The sequence below is a fragment of the Cyclopterus lumpus genome, chromosome 10 (genome assembly GCF_009769545.1).
Source record: "Cyclopterus lumpus isolate fCycLum1 chromosome 10, fCycLum1.pri, whole genome shotgun sequence".
Taxonomy (NCBI): domain Eukaryota; kingdom Metazoa; phylum Chordata; class Actinopteri; order Perciformes; family Cyclopteridae; genus Cyclopterus; species Cyclopterus lumpus.
Window position 1 is genome coordinate 14,686,263 of NC_046975.1, and position 17,278 is coordinate 14,703,540.

The 17,278-nt window shown below is 42.3% G+C and overlaps 1 protein-coding gene across 2 annotated transcripts in view; it reads left to right on the forward strand.

Moving 5' to 3' along the window:
- The window catches only part of mid2 (midline 2), a 129,650-nt gene that overhangs the window by 38,078 nt on the left and 74,294 nt on the right, over positions 1 to 17,278 (forward strand). The window contains exon 1 of one of the 2 annotated variants that reach the window (XM_034544238.1): positions 7,728 to 8,097. The exons of the other annotated variant lie outside the window; for it this stretch is intronic. The gene's annotated coding sequence lies outside the window, so the exon portion shown is untranslated. Of the gene's footprint in view, positions 1 to 7,727; positions 8,098 to 17,278 lie in introns of those variants that run through there. 2 annotated transcript variants of the gene reach the window in all.

Consider the following 17,278-nt stretch of genomic DNA (forward strand, 5'->3'; position numbering starts at 1 on the left):
TTGCTTGTTTTGCAGGGGACTGTTGTTGTGTTGTGGGTTCTGTAACACACATATTGTTTATGGTGGAGCCAGTGCCATTAGAAGTGTGTGTGCACATGCAGTATGTACATTGACTGATCACGTTGAGCACTTCTTCTCCAGTCATTCGTTATTGAAACGGTCCCTTCATGTCACCTGACTGTCTGAGAACCACTCCATCTGTACACAGTAGAGCTTTCCAAACAGGGGCCAAGACGATACCAAGGCGACAACTAATGCAATGCAGAGTCCCAGGTTTTACCGGCCATTCCATAAGGTATATTGCATTAAGTGAAATTAAATTATTAGAAATCAGCAGGAGGGCCCTATTGAGCCACTGTGATAGAGATAAGGTGAGTGAGTCCATTCCAAAATGTCTGTAATCCTAAATGACTTCTGTGCTACCCAGGAAATGAGAAATAGTCATTTTATATAATTGATCATATCTGCATAATTGATATTTGGAATGTCTTTCAAAGGCCTGATCAGAAGTGTAGCGCCATTGCCACACATCAAAACACTGACTATATCGACTGTTAAATAGTTTACATCTGTAATATTCGTAGGCTAAGAAAGGAGAAGCTCGCAATACAACACACAGAGGGAGGGCGACATCATTCTCTGCTCAGGTACACATTACTCCTCTTTATCTGCACGAGGAAAATAGTGGTTTGTCGCTATAATAATGCTCTGAATATTGAATTTAGCACCTTTTTTTAAATCAACGATTTGTATTTCAGTCATCTTGTTTGGATTTTTGGATCTCAGATAAGAGAATGCATATGACGTAACTATATGGTGAAGTTTGTGGGTTGCTGTCAAATAATTCAGTGCTGTGCTCGTCTAACTCCCACATCTTGCCCTCTACCTCGTCTGCGGCGTCTGGTTCACACACACACACACACACACACACACACACACAAGGCTTGTTTTTTGCACACCGTTTGCGTCTCACTACTGTTTCTGTGAGCCATTTAAAATCCTCCCCTGCAGTTCATTAGGTCATAATGAAGTAAAATACAGAACATTAATAGCTTTTTGACAGACACCAGTAATGTAGCAGCGGTACGGGTGACTGTTAGGCGCTAATGCCTATGTGTCCCAGTTGGGCTGTACTGGGACCTAACTGAAACACACACAAACAAGCATTCGTCTGGCCTCTGGAAACCAACCACTCTGCTAACTGGGATACCGTCTGGTGTTTTACGAGGCCACCAAACCCAAACAATCATTAGTGAATAAAAGAGCAGCTCCTGTGATCCTAAAGTATCTGACAGCTGACAACGAGCTGTGTGTTCCCAAGCCGGGCGGCTACTCAAGCAGAAAACACCAACATGACATTATGGAAACAGGTTTTTAGAGCTGAAATTGAGTGCAGATTATTTTCGATGGTTTCAGGCAGCCGTGGTAATACATATCAGCTGGAGTTACACGAGTATTACAATGATGGCAGGAGACGTTGGTTTGGCTTACAAAGAGAATGCTTGGTGTTGGAGACTTTCTGTTATGTGATGATATGTATTGGCTGATTATTTTTACTAATAAGGTTGACATCTGACTTTTAGTCTTCTCTTTTATGGCTCTGGTGATATGTGCACTGTGGTCATGATCATATTTTCTGGAAGCTGCTACAGGGAACTTTAATTTTGTGTTGTTTTTGGCGGACCCTGTGGACTAATGTGATAACGTTTCCGAGCACCAGAGTCTCTTTAGAAAACCTCACATTTTACTGCAGCGGGTCGGACAGACTGGCTACCGTAGTCCTGGTTCTGGTTCTCCCGCGTCTCCCTTTTCCTCCAGCAGGGCCAGCAATACGGGCTGGCTAGAGGAGGAGGAGTTGTCATTTCAGAATCAGTTATTATATCCAACTAATTCTAACAAATTGGTTGTGCGTTTTTGTTGTCTGCTAATCTTAATTATTTGGCCTAAAGTCCCTAAATGCATCTGAATTCTTTAATATTATCTAATATATATGATGGTTTAGAAATATTACTGGCTAGATAAGCGCTTTAATTATGACAAGTAGTTAAGGGGCTATAAAGGCTCTTTAAATCACTGTTTTTGTTTGTCAATGTGTCCTGGGTGTGTAGAATGAGTCCAAGCTCGCATTGCAGTTACTAATTAGTAGGATAGGTTTTTGTCTGAATATATTTGATATATTATTCTCATCTCTTGAGTTGCAAAGTGGTGCACAGTCTCTCTTATTTCTCAAATGAAGGTTATGCTGTTGATGACAAACACCCACTAACCTGCTGCTATGTCCAGCCCAATGAGCTTTTACAGAGTTTGTAGTTTGAGTGGACATTTTATGTTCATAATTGTGTACATTAGTAGTCACTCCTTAGCTTTGGCTCTGTTTCTGTGGACAGCCTGAGTTCGGCTCCAGCCTGTCTTGGTGTGGAGCCAGAGGGTGAAGAAGGCAATGTGACTACGATAAGAACGCCTGGGCATTCCCTTCACAGAGCATGCAACTCACACACACACACACACACAAACAAACACTTGCACACACAGTGACCGACACAAACACAGAAACACTTGCGGACGCAGTGACACACACAAACACACACAAACACACAGTGACCGACACAAACACACACAGTGACAGACACAGAAGTTGCCATTACAAGGTCAGAGCGTTATTCCATCAGAAGGGTTCACGTTCATGTTTTCCAGTCTAGTTTTCTCATAGCTGCTTTAGATCGGATCCTGTCCCCGATGTGACACATATTTGACCTGTTTATGGATTCTACTAAATATATTATGTCTACAGCAGCACAGAGGACACTTTTGGCACTTGTAGCTACAGTAGATAGTTTACATCTGACCAAGTGACCGTTAAGACTTGCACACAGCGTTTAAGTGTAACTTTGAGGACTTCAGAGGGTAAAGCATACCATCATAGTTCAGTCAACAGTGCCTTCAATTCTCTTCTGAAATTGTTTTTAATACAAAATATGAATGATGTTTTTCTCTATGTAGGTTGAAGTGAAAACTGAATGTCTGCAGTCTGACTCTACTGGCAAAAAAAACATATTTGAGATGGCGAGACTAATGGAAAGCTGATAGAGCGATGCCACACCCAGCAACTGGTTTGTTTATGCCCTCCGAGTATTTTATCGATCTGTTTATGAGGGAATCAACTGGAAATGAAGAAAATGATGGCCTAGAGGATGCCACTGTTATCCCCATTAAAGTGCAAAGTGATCAGACAAATAATGGAGAAATAAATGTAGGTTCTTTAAGTGCTTCACGAAGTGATGTTAGATTTCTCAAACGATTGTTGCCAAATGAAAGCAAGGCGGCTCAAAATGTTCACATAACCTATTATATGTTGATTACAGTTTGATTAAACTGGAGTGAAATAAAAGGATCGCCACAGCTACTGAGGAGTGTTTGTGTTCTGACACCACAACCGTTAGAGACGCATGCATGCACAGAATACCAGATCACTCTCTTGAGCTTTCTGCACTCGGTCAAAAACTCCCTCCATTCCAAAAGGAACAAAGGTTTTTGAACGTCTCTGCTGCCAGTGTTTTTCCCCGATCACTTCATGTTGCTGCAGCACACAGACAGTCTGGTGCTGTACAACAAGTCCCTGGTGGCATGTGGGCTGGGAGAGGAAAGAGGAAGAGAGGAGCTGATGCATTTCCTCTGGACACACACTGTGTGGGGGTGTTGGTGATTTGTCGTGCACTTCTAAGTGCACACACACACACACACACACACACGTACACTCACATTGTTAAAGTAGTGGCGCTGATGGTAATTTGATATGTAATATTACCCATGCCTGGGCCGCTCACAATAGTGAGGCCGAGTCTCCAGTGGCCGCTTTGTCTTCTGTCAACAGCAGCCTCAGTCCTCCAGCCTGCCCTCATTCTGTCTTTCATTGTCTTTTCATCACATTTTTCAACATGTCTTTTGTTTTCTAAGGCAACCGTTTTTTATTTAAATACAGTCAAATAAATGCTGTTTGAATAAAATGTTAACATGTATGTAGTAAGTCAGTGTCCCAGCAACCTGTGAAAAGATTTATTGATTCCCAATTAACTTTTTTTTCAGATGGTGTGACAATTGAAGCTCTTGCATGTCAAATTGATGTTCCCAACTTGAGAGTTCATCCTCGATTCCTTTCCTCGCCTCCTCTCCTCGCATCATGGTCCCTCCCACTTGAGATGCGAGTGGAGGAGGCAAGGAAGAGACACAAGGAGGAGTCGAGGCGACAGCCGGGCTTTGGGGCCATCATTTTAATGCGACGTCAGTTAATTATGATGTATGGCAGGCTTCATCTGTCCATTGTTTTTAATATAACCTTCCACTGTATTTCATGACCTCGGTCAGATGAGCATAACAGTGTTCATTACAACTTATATGTTAACTTTCAATTAAATTCACAACATGCCATAACGTGTTATGCCTCTTTTATACGTCTTTTATACGTCTTCACCTTTGTATCCTCGCTCAAAGCGCCTCCAGTAAGCCTCCTCTCTCCTCGACATGCATCTTAGGAAAGGAGACATCCTTGAAGATGACGTATTGAGATCTATTTATGGAACACAGGCAGGGGGACGGGGACACTAGGAGGCACAAAATAGAGAAATAAGAAGAACGGTTGGACTCAGCATGTTGCTGGGATGGATCTGGGCCTTTACGATGCTGCATGACAAGGAGTCGTCACTCCTTAGCTTTGGCTCTGTGTCTGTGGGCAGCTGGAGTTCGGCTCCAGCCAGTCGTGGTGTGAAGCCAGAGGGTGAAGAAGGCAATGTGACTTTGATAAGAAAGTCTGGGCATTCCATCCACTTAACACAACACACGCACGCACGCACATACAGCAGTTGTCATTCAAAGGACACACCGTTATTGTATCACCATGTCTTCAGCTTGGTTTACATTGCCAGCTCCAGTTTTCTCATGCTTTAGATCGGATGCTGTCCCTGATGTGACACATATTTGACCCGTTTATGGATTCTACTAGATAGCATGTCTACAGCAGCAGAGAGTACACTTTGGGCACTTGTAGCTACAGTAGCACACAATGTTAAAGTGTAACTTTAAGGACTTCAGAGAGTAAAGCATACCATCTTATTTCTATGAAAGTCAAAATGCTACAAACATTGAACAACCCACAATGCTCCACTTGAAGCTGTGACTACCTGAACTGGTTTGCAGGCTTTGCTTTAACTTAATGATACAATAATAATTGAAGTGAGTCTCATTGGCTAAAGTTATGATGGCTAAAATGATCAATAACATACCTCAGACCGATTACAGCACAGCAGCAAGCGGTCGCTCTGCACAAGCAACAAGTTAACGTACATCCGCTCTGTCCAGCACCACAAATTACTGAGTTAATTTAGAGTCCTGGACGAGGCTATGGCTGCCTTCACTACCGCCAGTCGGACAAATTAGATGTCCACGTGGTCAGTGAGGAAATCTGAGTGAAGACAGCCTGGGGCTGGATCTCAGCTCCATCTGGGCAGTCAATCAGAGAACCATTCTGTCAGGTTTAAAGCACAAAATACCTTTTGAGATCCAGAATACCCTTGGTGTGGAATTCATGTTCAATATGTACTTGCTCAAACCATGTAGTCAATAGGAGTTATTTTAACCATTTATAAACACATACAGAAAGTATGTGGGAATTCACTTTAGTTGACAAAATAAAAATGCCATTGTCTGGAAAATCTACCTTGGCTTCCCAGTAAGACGATGGTCCAGTATCTTTGGTTGAAAAACAAGGCCAGCTGTCAGACAGTTCGGCTCATATGCAGTAGGGAACGATTTGCACACCGGGAGGCCGATTTAGCTGCAGACAGGAAGACAGGGTTTGCCAAAGACAGTGTCCACTAACGGTTATCAAGACAAGAAAAGGCATGACATCTGTGTTTGTATATATATTGAATATAGGCTGACAGGTAACTATAGTAAACAATGAGCTCAAAGAAACAGATAGGTACTCAGGCAATTTGTGGTGGCTCTTGTTGACAGTTGTAGAGCACAGCTGCATGTCGGTCCACACCTTGTCTGGCAAAATTACAGTAATTAATAATATTCCATTCCATAGATTCCCCTAAATCCTACAAACAAACAGGAAAGTATTACAAGCCAAACTAAAGTCATTTTAGTATGATGACAGGCATTTGTGAGATGATCTACAAGTGCCTTCTCCCAGCAAATCTGTCAAATCATAGACTATATGGTCTGCATTTAAATTGGTGCGAAACTGTCCCCGTTTAAGTCAGAGAGAATTTTGATAAATAGAATAGAATCAAAGCTCCATATTAGATACATGTTTTTCATATTTCAGAAATCTGACTGTATAACTTCAGTGTCAGCCAATAAGTAAAGAGTAAAAATTTGGATCGATAAAAATGATCAGCGATGCCTCAAAAGTGACTTCAGTAAAGGTTGGTTTATTGGGGCTATACACTTCTGCCTTTGATAACTGAGGAAAAGTGTTTAGTGTATTTGACATGACCAGTGATGAGACATGTTTAATGGAAAAAGTCATAAATATTTTGGCTTTTAAACACTGTTTTAAACGTTGCATCGACCTTCCTAAACTCTGTCAGTGCCTATGGCACTATGATACATTTTGAGTACCATTAAAATTACATTTCTTATTATACAATTGTTACATAACTCATAACATCTGTCTGTTATCATAAGACACACAGTTTCCCCTCGGGCTACATGCAGAGAGCAATGCACGGGGAGGAAATGGTAGTACATGCAGCGTTGGGTCTGACAGATGCAGAGAGCAGCAGCACACAAGAGCAGGCTGCTGGAAAGCTCTGCAAAACCTCTTAATCTGTGCACTGTTCCACACACACACACACACACACACACACACACACACACACACACACACACACCTCCAGAAAAAGGTTGTTGTGATTCTCTGATATATTTTCGGTGGTATAGGAGGTCTCCGGTGTGTGGTATCCTTTAGAAATATGATGGGAATACTACAATGAAAATGTGGGACATAAAAACAACCATTTAAAGTAACAGACCGACTGCGTCATGAAGTAGTATCACACTCGCACTAAAACAAACAGACATTTTGGCACACACACGCAGAGAAATTCATGTAATCATGTAATTTATCCAGTAAATGAAAGTGTGATATCGCCATTATTATAAACCAGGTTTGCCCAAGTTTAAATCTATGAATATTTTAATTGCCGCCTTTGGGTCTTTTTTTGCAATTTAACATAGCATTACCTCCCTGTTTTACTTATTGATAGTAGGCTAATGAACAACGCAGGGCTTTTTAATATCAGAGGCCTGCTTTATTACCCGCAGTTGCATCATTTTCCCAGATAAGGAAATGAAGAGGATTGTGGCCATTAATTGACTGGAAAACTGCTGTCATCTCCTCCCAACTGCCTCTGTGGAGGTGGGTCGTGACCTCATTGTGTGCCCCCCCCTTCCCCGTTACTGGGCAGCATCGCCGGTGTCTCTCAGGCAACTTCCTTCCACAAGCCATAAACCAGCCGGTTAGTTGTTGTCACCAACGTTGCCCTCCGATGTAAAGGTGATTATCCGATAAACGGTATGAACACGTGTCACGTGTAGTCGCGGCTGCCCCATCCACACGTGACTTATTGGGCTCCAGCGACAGCAAGTAGTTCCAGTTTGGAGTAACGTGGCCGGCTCTGTTCGGCACTGACGCGGCTCTCTGTGCTGGCTTTGGCTTTTTGTATTGTGTGAGTAGGAGGAGTCGCTTTCCTGTGATTGTCTGGCTTCTCTCTCGCGCTCTCTCTCTCTCTCTCTCTCTCTCGCTCCCCTGTTCCCTGTCTCATTTTTTCCAAAGTTGCATATTCCGCTCACTGGGCGCTGTCGCTAGCGGAGCGGTGCAGCCCCGCAGACTGAACGCACCGGGCGGCTATTTTGTTTTTGAGTGCTTGTTGTTGCGCCGTGTGGAGCAGACTTGGAGCGAAGGAGTCCGCTCCAGTACATCCCGGCTCGGTTCAGACCCCTGTCTGTCCCACCTCTCCCGTGTTTCTTCTAACTTCATTTCGGTCTACTTTCAAGATGACAGAAGAAAAGAGAGTTCGGCATTCAAAGCTGGTAGGTGTTTACAACCCGTCCCCTCCGCGCAGAGCGGTGTCTGGCTCTAGTTCTGGTTCTGGTTCGGACTCTGGGGCTCAAATATAACACGCCGGGGTGAGAGAGAGAGAGGCGCCCTGGAATAGAAACGGGGACCACTTGAATGGTCCACATTCAAGCGAACATGTGTGAAGCAGGCTGCTGGTGTAATTAACGCTCAAACTGTAACACCTGGTGCTCCGTGTGTGTGTGTGTGTGTGTGTGTGTCTCTCCGTGTCCAAAAAACACGGGGAGCCAATCGGACATGTTGCCATGAATGGACAGATGTGTGTTGCTGGTTTAGGAAGCTGCTAAATTGGACAGCGGCAGAATTATGTGTCTATAAACGTGAGTGAAACATTGGATCAGCTGGCTTTTTCCTCACATGGGTCATTTCCAGTAATATGAGTGAAAATGCATGATGTATCCTATGTTGCTTTGAAGTCCCCTGTAACTGTCTGACCATAAGTCCCGCACCCGACTCTGTGTCGGCTCCCCTGCGGCGCAGCGGATTGCAGACTTGTGATTGGAATGATTCAGCAGTTGGATTCATGTGTTGCTGTCATGTAAAAAGCATGGCAAACACTTCCTCCCTCTGCTTGGGTTTGGGCTTTTTCTTTGGCTCAATGTTGGAGCTGCAGTGCCATGAATTGTTTAAAACATTTTCTTAGGGTTTTGTTTGGAATGATATGAGTGTGTATATATATTCATGATATCCTCAGTATTCCAACAGAAAAGCAGTGGCCTGAACTGTTCTTGTTAAATGTGTAGATTTTGTTGTGCGTCTTTGAAACTCGATTTTGTCTGTATTTTCTGATAAGGTACCACTGTAATATTCCTGTAATATTCAAGAGTTTAGATGTGATTACCTGCATACATATATATATATATATATATATATATATATATATATATATATATATATATATATATATATACGTATACATACATATATATACATACACACACACACTTTTTGTATTTTAGGATTCCTGAAAACATGTCAGTCTCACGGAATAATGATAATTTAACGGAAATGGGTATGCAGTTTTTTTACACAGCCTTTCCTTTCTCTTTTCAACTGATCTGAAGCAATGAACACTGACTAAAATATGAAAAACAAATCTGCCACCGGGTAAAATCAGAGCAGTAAGCCGGTGCCCCGAAATTAATACCCTGTCAAATTGTGATGAAATGCACAAAGTTGTCAGGAGAGTGTTGAAGTGTCACTGCACATAAGTCAGCTCATGCGGTGTTGAACTATGTTGTGATGATCCTGCTGAGCTCAGCTGTCAGTGTGAGGAAAGCGTGCTTGTTCAGCTTCTTTGAACGTGTGCTGAAGCGTTAGCAGCATTAACAGGGAAGGTCAGCGGTCTCGTTACGAGATGAACAGAGTACATCTTGACTAGTGAACTGGTTTTTTTATTTGGCTTTAACCTTTAAAAATCAGCGGCTCTTTGCTGAATCTCAAGTCCTGTTTCTAAATTTGATATTGTGCCTCTCTCGTTCTCTCTCATCACCATCTGTTTGAGCGAAGGTATGTCCCATAAGTACACTGTAGTAGTAGTTGTTTTGCCATAAAGCCTCAGAGATGCCCCGTCTCGTACCATTACACAGCATGGCTCATCAGGCCGATTACACATCAGCACACTCATGTATGCTTCCATCTCAAATAAACTAGAGCCAAAGCTGCAGGCTGCCACTTATACCTTCAAAAGTCATACATTCGCTTTCCTGTCTATCTTTAGGGTTGTTTTCCTGTGGTCTCTCTCCTTCCCTCTCTTTTCTCCCTCTCTTGGTTTACCCATGCATCAATCATCTGTCTTCTTCTTCTCTCCTTCTCCCTTGGTCTCGCTCGTCTCTCCCTCTGAGAAATAAAGGGTGCTGTTTCCTGTCAGTGCTGTAAGACACATTGCAAAGCTCACTGTGTCTGCTTTACCCGCTATTGATCTGTTTTGTTTAACGTTTTGTGCGTAAAGTTTTGTCTATTCACCGAAGACAGCAAGGAGATTTAGGGCCAGGGGTGGCTTTAAAGAAATATTGATGTCCCATTGAATTTAATGGATCAGGGGAGAAACGTTTAACATTACACAAAGCTTTAATGACGGATGTCATGGTCTGGATTGTAAAAGCCGGGCGAGGCGGAAAAAAAGTTGCCTTTTTTAATTTGCCTTTTTAATGAGAATTGTAAAAAGGAACTGGAAAATAATACATATAATTATTATTACTTTGGATCCATTGATGTTTCTTTGCAGTGAGTGGAACAATCCGACATAAGAGGGTGTTAATAACAGCACAGCAGTTTACCAAAACAGGTCTTATTTTATCCTTACTTTCCACAGTGCCGATTAAAATATCTGAAACAATATCTCTCACTGCCCTCTGGCCATCTGTGACCGTAAGTGACTTGTGTCCTGTGGCTGATGTATCTTGGTGTCTGCAGATACTTATTAGATCATACATGATATTGTGTTCCTCACCTTTACTCATGGTCCTCAAAAGTCCTTGAAGGTTTTTAAATAAATTCTAGTGTTCAGCAGCTTAGAAATAAGCCCATTTTTGCTGAACTTTTTTTCATCTTCATTTCAGAGTCATACATCTAATTCCAAGTGGTATTAAAAAGGTCTTTTAAGTCTACCATTTACCTTGATGAAAGTTTGAAACAGCCTGAAGTTAACGCTGCTTTCAGTAATATAATACTACACAACATTATCTGACCCATCGCCTGGGTTTGCTGTGAATATTAGTTTTTCAGTGTTTGTGTTTATTATTGTGTTATTTGGATTTTTTCTGTTTTATAATGGCAGCAAAACCCGCGAGGACATGCTTTTGTGCTGGGTACAAAAGTGAAACAGTATGTTCGGAGCAGTGAAGTAAGCAATAATCATAGTATTGAATGCTCCTGTGTACGTGTGAGCCATGAAAAGCAGCTGCCAATGTGTGTGTACTGACGGAAAACTTCGTTCAAAAATATATATACATAAGCTACGAAACAACATGGATCTGTAACGAGCCTCATATTAGAAGAGACCGACTTGTCCTATTGAAAATCATACATTAAGAACAAAAATCCCATAGTCAGTTGAATAGGGTGAGGCTGTCACAAATAATTGGCAATAACTGCCTGAGTGGAAGTCAGTTAGTGGAGATAAGTAAATGGCTTCATATTATTCATACAAAGACAATTTAAATCTCCTTCAGTGAAAGAAATGACTCACTTGTATATCCACAGTTATGAATATTGTGATGGAGGTGACAGTATGTATTCAATTTATTTGTGATAGCTGTAATTAGTTATGGAGTGTACAAAAAACTGCAACTAACAGATTGCCAAGTTCTTACTGGGGAGCATTCATTAGCAGAGGAAATGGTTTCTATGTGATATAGAATGGATCAAGGGAATGAATGTGGGAGTCGAGGCAGACATGGCATATGGATGTATGGTGTGACAGATTTCCTCCTGTTTTTGTTTCCAGACTCCTTTGATCTCTTCATTGCACTGAGCGGAGGCATAGCCTGTCTCCCGGATACATTTCACACTGCATGTAGATCTGCAGAGAGTAGTCATGCATGACAACACATTGCCTAACCTCCTCTTTCTGGCAAAACACAATATTAATGGGATTTTATGGTGATGCTGGTTGGGTGTTAAACATCCACCTCACTGCAGCTTGAACTAAAAAGTTCAGACTGGGACTGAGCAGTGGCACCCAGCTGGTCAACTGGTAAGCAGTGCTATCTGAGCAGAACAGAGCTCACATAATAAGGAGTAGAGAATACATATCGGAATATTGCTGAAGAATGCTGTTTCTCTCAATCGATACTTAGCGGATGTTTTCCAGAATATCATCTCACAGCAGAAACTGAGCTTGCAAGATTTTGACGGGAATCTAAAACTATGTATGTTATGACCAAAAATGGATTGTGGGCCCATTTCTGAAGGAAACTTGGGATGCTGACAGACTCACTGCAGGTTGCTTACTAATGCAAACCACACTTCAAATTCTGTATGATGTCTTCTGTAACAAGGAGTGCCAGGAATGGATCACATGATATGAGCCATTGCTTATTGGGTTATAACTTTACATGTGTGGAGTCCGGGGGAGCTCAGATGACAAACTGGCAGTGACAGAGAACATGTCATGGTCCAGTCTCTGAACGTAAACCAGTGAAAGCCAATAAGCTGCAGGCAGAGGCCCAGCATTTAGCTCAGGGCTATAGGCTGCATGCATTTCACATTCAACAACCCATTGACCTAGGAAAGAGAAATTGAAAAACCAATAATCTGAAACACATGAAGACCAAAAATCAGTAAAAGAATGAGGAAGGACAAATACCGCTGTGACTATTTCACTCCCGTCTTTGCATTTCTCCTTCTGCGGATACTTTCTTTGCTCGTCTTCGTTTTTCCACCTCTTTGTGTCATCGAGAACAAGTGCAACAACCTTTTCAGTTGACATTAATGCACTTGTAAAAACACAAGTAAAAGAACATGTACACCACTTGCCCTGTTCCAGTGTCATAAATAAATGACCATGTGGAGCATTTACTCCAATGATGTCACAAAACAGCTGAATTGGTTAGTGTTACTTCATTAAGTAAAAGGTTTATTGGCTGTGTTTCCCTGGGGTAAAGACTGGAGGTCCACAGACTTTGGATGAGATTCCACAGCATCACTGCATTTGAACCCAATAAGGCTGCAATCTAATTTTCAGGTAATGCTGCTTGAAGGTGGCGCTATTGGAAATGTAATCAGCCAAGAAGCTCTCTACAGCAGATTGAGACCTTGCATTGTACAAAATATCTCTTGTTTTGTACAATTATTTGTGAGTTGAGAAACATTTAATTAGAATTTAAACATTGAAGGAAGTACTCAGATGCTTCAACAGGTGAGTCTCAGTCAGCTAGCAGGAAGGTACATGTAGATGCTTAGTTCAATGAGAGAACTATAATTGTTGACATTTACAATGACTTAGATTAGGGCTTGATTGTTGTTTGGTGATGGACATGTGTGAACGAGAGGAGCTCTGAAAAAGTGTGGGAAGGCAGAAATGAAGAGAAGATATGAATTTAACTTTTCCTGTAGAATATTAAAAAATTGTAAAACTGAAGAAAAGAATTGTGGAATTTTATCTAAATGTAGAGATTTATTTTGATTTCCTGACTGCCAATAACCTTGCAAAACTATGTCCAATAATCACACATCTTCAGAGTCCTTTTGCTTTGCTCACTTGTAATTGGACAGCTTGAAACAAAACAACCAAACACAAATGTAGGCAGTTTTAATAGGGTTGTGGTTAGAACTGAAAAAACTGTAGGTGTCATCGCTGCCTCAGCTTGTCCTGTTGCTGACGTGTGCAAAACACACACAAATCTCTAAACACTGGGGTCTAAATCCTGACAGTCCATCCAGTCATAAGGAAAAAGTGGGCTTGTCCACCCAACAGCAACAGCTGAGCCACGGAGGCGTCCAACCTCCCACCATGCTGTAGTCAACAGCCAGCTGCCTGTGTATACGCCAACAGCGACACAAGTGTTTCCCATGATCTTACCTGCTGGCACCAGGAGCTCGGGATACGGTTTGGAGATAACGCTGCCCACCCCAGAGGTCTCTGTTTGTGTAAGGGTTACAGGTACTGGAACTCACAAGCACGACTCGGATGGATAAGAAAAATACTTTAACTACAGCTTCAGGCAGCGTCAAAACAGGCAAACAAATCTGAGAAGGGGCAGGCGAAACAGGGTCAGAACAGGTCAGGCATGAAACAAAGGTACACTGGAGAGTTTGGCACTAACACACAAGACAATCTGGCAGAGGACACGTGCAAGTAAGTGTAGTGAGGGACTAATGAGGAAATGGGCAACAGGTGAAGGGAATGAGGGATGATCAGGTGTGACGAGAGTTAATTAACCAGGCAGACAGGGTGAAAACAACCAAAATGAAGGGGAATTTGTTACAGTTGGGGTAGAGTGTACCACAGCTCCTCTCCGGGATGCAGGAGCCATGGAGGAGGTGGAGGGAGGGGAGCTCTGTGCAATGGTGGTGTGACCCTGGGGTGAATACATGTGTATTCATCACGACATGTGAGCAGCGTGTTTGTCTTTTTCCTTTTTAATCTGAGGATGTTATGGAAGAATCTACAAATGCCTCACTCTCAACTTGCTTCCCACATCACTGCTTTAGAAGATAGTTTTCATTAAGTCTCTTCATTAAGATTTCTAACTATATTGGACACTTGTTACTAACTCTAACTCTCTTTATTTCTGGGCCATTTACCAGAGCTATAATGAACAACTCCATATGAATGCCAGCACAGGATACAGTTGTGATAAAAAAAAAACAATTGTGTAGGATTGTCCATGGAAGGCGGTGGCAGAGAGATAAATAACTATAATAAGACAGTTCGAGAGGGAAGGTGTAAACAGGACGAGGCGTGAAAAAAGATGTTTGAGCTTCAAGGATGTTTGGAGAATTCATGGGAGCATTAAAAGCCACACAGCAAAGAGCATACACAAAAAGGCATGGGGGTGGAGGAGTAGAAAAAACATGGCTCTTTCCTCGACTTACTCATGCGCACATCCATATTTTCATCATACACACTCATCCACCCCAGCAGGCATCTTTAAGGAACACCTCTCTAAAAGCAGCTCCTCTCTTGCTGGTTGATTACAGTTACAACGATCTCTCGGAGTCTCTGATATTCTCCCAAGACTCTGCTAAACATAGATCATCTGGCAAGTGCCTGCAGGATGTTATGTTGTAACACTGTTGGTTCCATAAAATATAAAATACCTGACCGGTCATTAATGTAGGAGTTCTTGTGAACCTGCCTCCAGCTAAAAAGACCTTGGACTGAGTATTTAGTCCCCAGGCCATCGGTTCAGTTCAATATTGATTATAGCAGTAGACATTGTTAACCTTTACAATTATTCTCCTTGGTTTTGCAGTGCTGCGGGGATGGCTATTTTTAAAAGGCCGGCAACGTCGGGCAGCTATTGTTTAACAACCTATTGATCTGTGTCGGCCTCGGTTGCATGGCTAAAGGAGGGGCGGGGGCGTTCTAAAATCACAAACACATAATTCAAACTGTTTTAGAGAGTATGTAAGCTAACTCTCTCAGCCTAAGTACATTTTATATTTGAATATTGGCTGCATGTATTTAAATGTTTCTGTGATATTATATTGTCTGCCTCTTTGGAGTTTAGAGTGACTGCTAGCCGCTGCAAATGACTGCGTTTCCAATGATTATGTGCTGCGTATCGTTGTAGCATCATTGTTGCTGCAGCTGCAAGCTCAGATCTGCCTTTGGACAGTTATGTTCTGGTGCGGTTTCCTCTCCCAGAAACCTACAACATGTGTATATCAATATTTCACAAAGGGTAGAAAAGTGTGGGAAAAAGCTATCCATCTGCCTCGGCTCAGATTAACAAGATGTCCCAGGAACAAATGAATGTCTATTGGTGATAAATAAAACTAATCGAATAAATAGAGCTACAAGCCTCCGACATTTGGAAGCATGGAGCCTGCTGAGCCAATCGAACAGCAGCCAAGGAAAACAATGGCTCATACGCTTCCTCCCCTGAAGGAAATGCCAAACATTACAGTGCTGTATAAATAGAAGGCACTGACTTTGTAGAATGAGAGCGTGAGATAGAGGACAGGAACCCCCTCCCTGGGGTCACACCGATGAAGGTCTCCCACTTCTCACTTTATTGCTCTTTTTGTTTTTCGCTGTCTGGGCGTGTGATCTATTTTTTGACCTCCATGTGTTTTTTCCCCTTTTATTTTCTATCTCCCTCGCCCTTCTCCTGACACTCGGTCAAAATGAATTACCGAAAAGGCCGAGTAACACATCACAAACACGTCCTGCTTCATTAATGGTGCCATCATCATCCACAGTTGAAGTGGAAAATGGCCCTCCTGGATGTGTTGTGTTTCGGGCTTTGATCCGAGGTGAATGCTTTCCTTAGAGCAGGACGGCTTTCGTTGAATGGCTTTTGGTCAAGCAGCCTATTTTAACTGCTGACAGCTCAGTGCAGTTGAGGGTATGAGAAATGTCCCTCTGCGCCTGGATAAATGCTGCCAATGTGAGGGCACACATGGTCCGACAACGTGCCGCATGAGGTGAGGCAGTAAGGCCTTTTGCACTCAGGCCACCGGAGCTGGAATGGAAAATCAATCTAGGGATTAAAATATTGAAACGTCAATTTCCTTTTGTCATTGCACACTTGTTTTTTTCCCCCCTTGCGCCTCCATTTGGAAAGGGAGGGAGACAGAGTCGTCCCTAAAACGAGGTTAGGTGTTTCTGCTGTGTGTAATGAGGTTACGGATGATTCAGCAGAGACAACTCCAACAAGTCTTTCATCTGTACTATCTTTTTGTATCGAGTGTAAAAATGTATTTCCCTCGGCTGAAAGTCTGTGCAGACAGTTTGGAAGATTGAGGCCCAGCTGCTGCTGCAGATTTAGGGAGCTGGATGCACATGTGGTAGTTTGCATACATAAACACCGGACACTCACGGTCACCACCAAGGCGTTCTGTCTTTCACTCTTTGTTTTTCTTTTCACCACAAACTGGCAGAATCTGTAGCTGCATAAGTTTAGGTTTTTTCTCTCCCTGAGAAATTTAGACTTTTATCTTCCTGCAATGAGGAGGAAAAATGTCCAAACTCTTGTAATTTTCTAGTCGACAAATGCATTGTTGTAGCACAGCAGAAATGTTTCTTAATAAGGACAGTTGTCATGCGAGCAGTCAGGATTGTTAATGCCTTTGAGACCTTAGTATTGACCCGAGTATCTGCCTCCTCTAGAATCAATAACGACAACATCATTCGCTAATACAGTTCGGCAAGCTATTGATGAAGTGGCTGTTGCCTTATGGGTCAGTTAGCTCCTTTAGAGCACAAATACGATGCATTCAAAGACTTCAGCTATTTTTCACACTGGGAAAACCTTCCAGAAGTATATCGTCACTCTTCATGCAGAGGGCTATTGTTTTCAGTCTAATATAGGTCCAGTCTAATATAGGTGTACAGGATGTAATTTACCACTGAAAATAACTTATTTTTGGAAGCTGAAAGTGCAGTTTATATGGTGCGTAGATTGCCTCTTCACACTGTGGAGCACATTTGCATATATATATAGAAAATACCAGTAAAAGGTG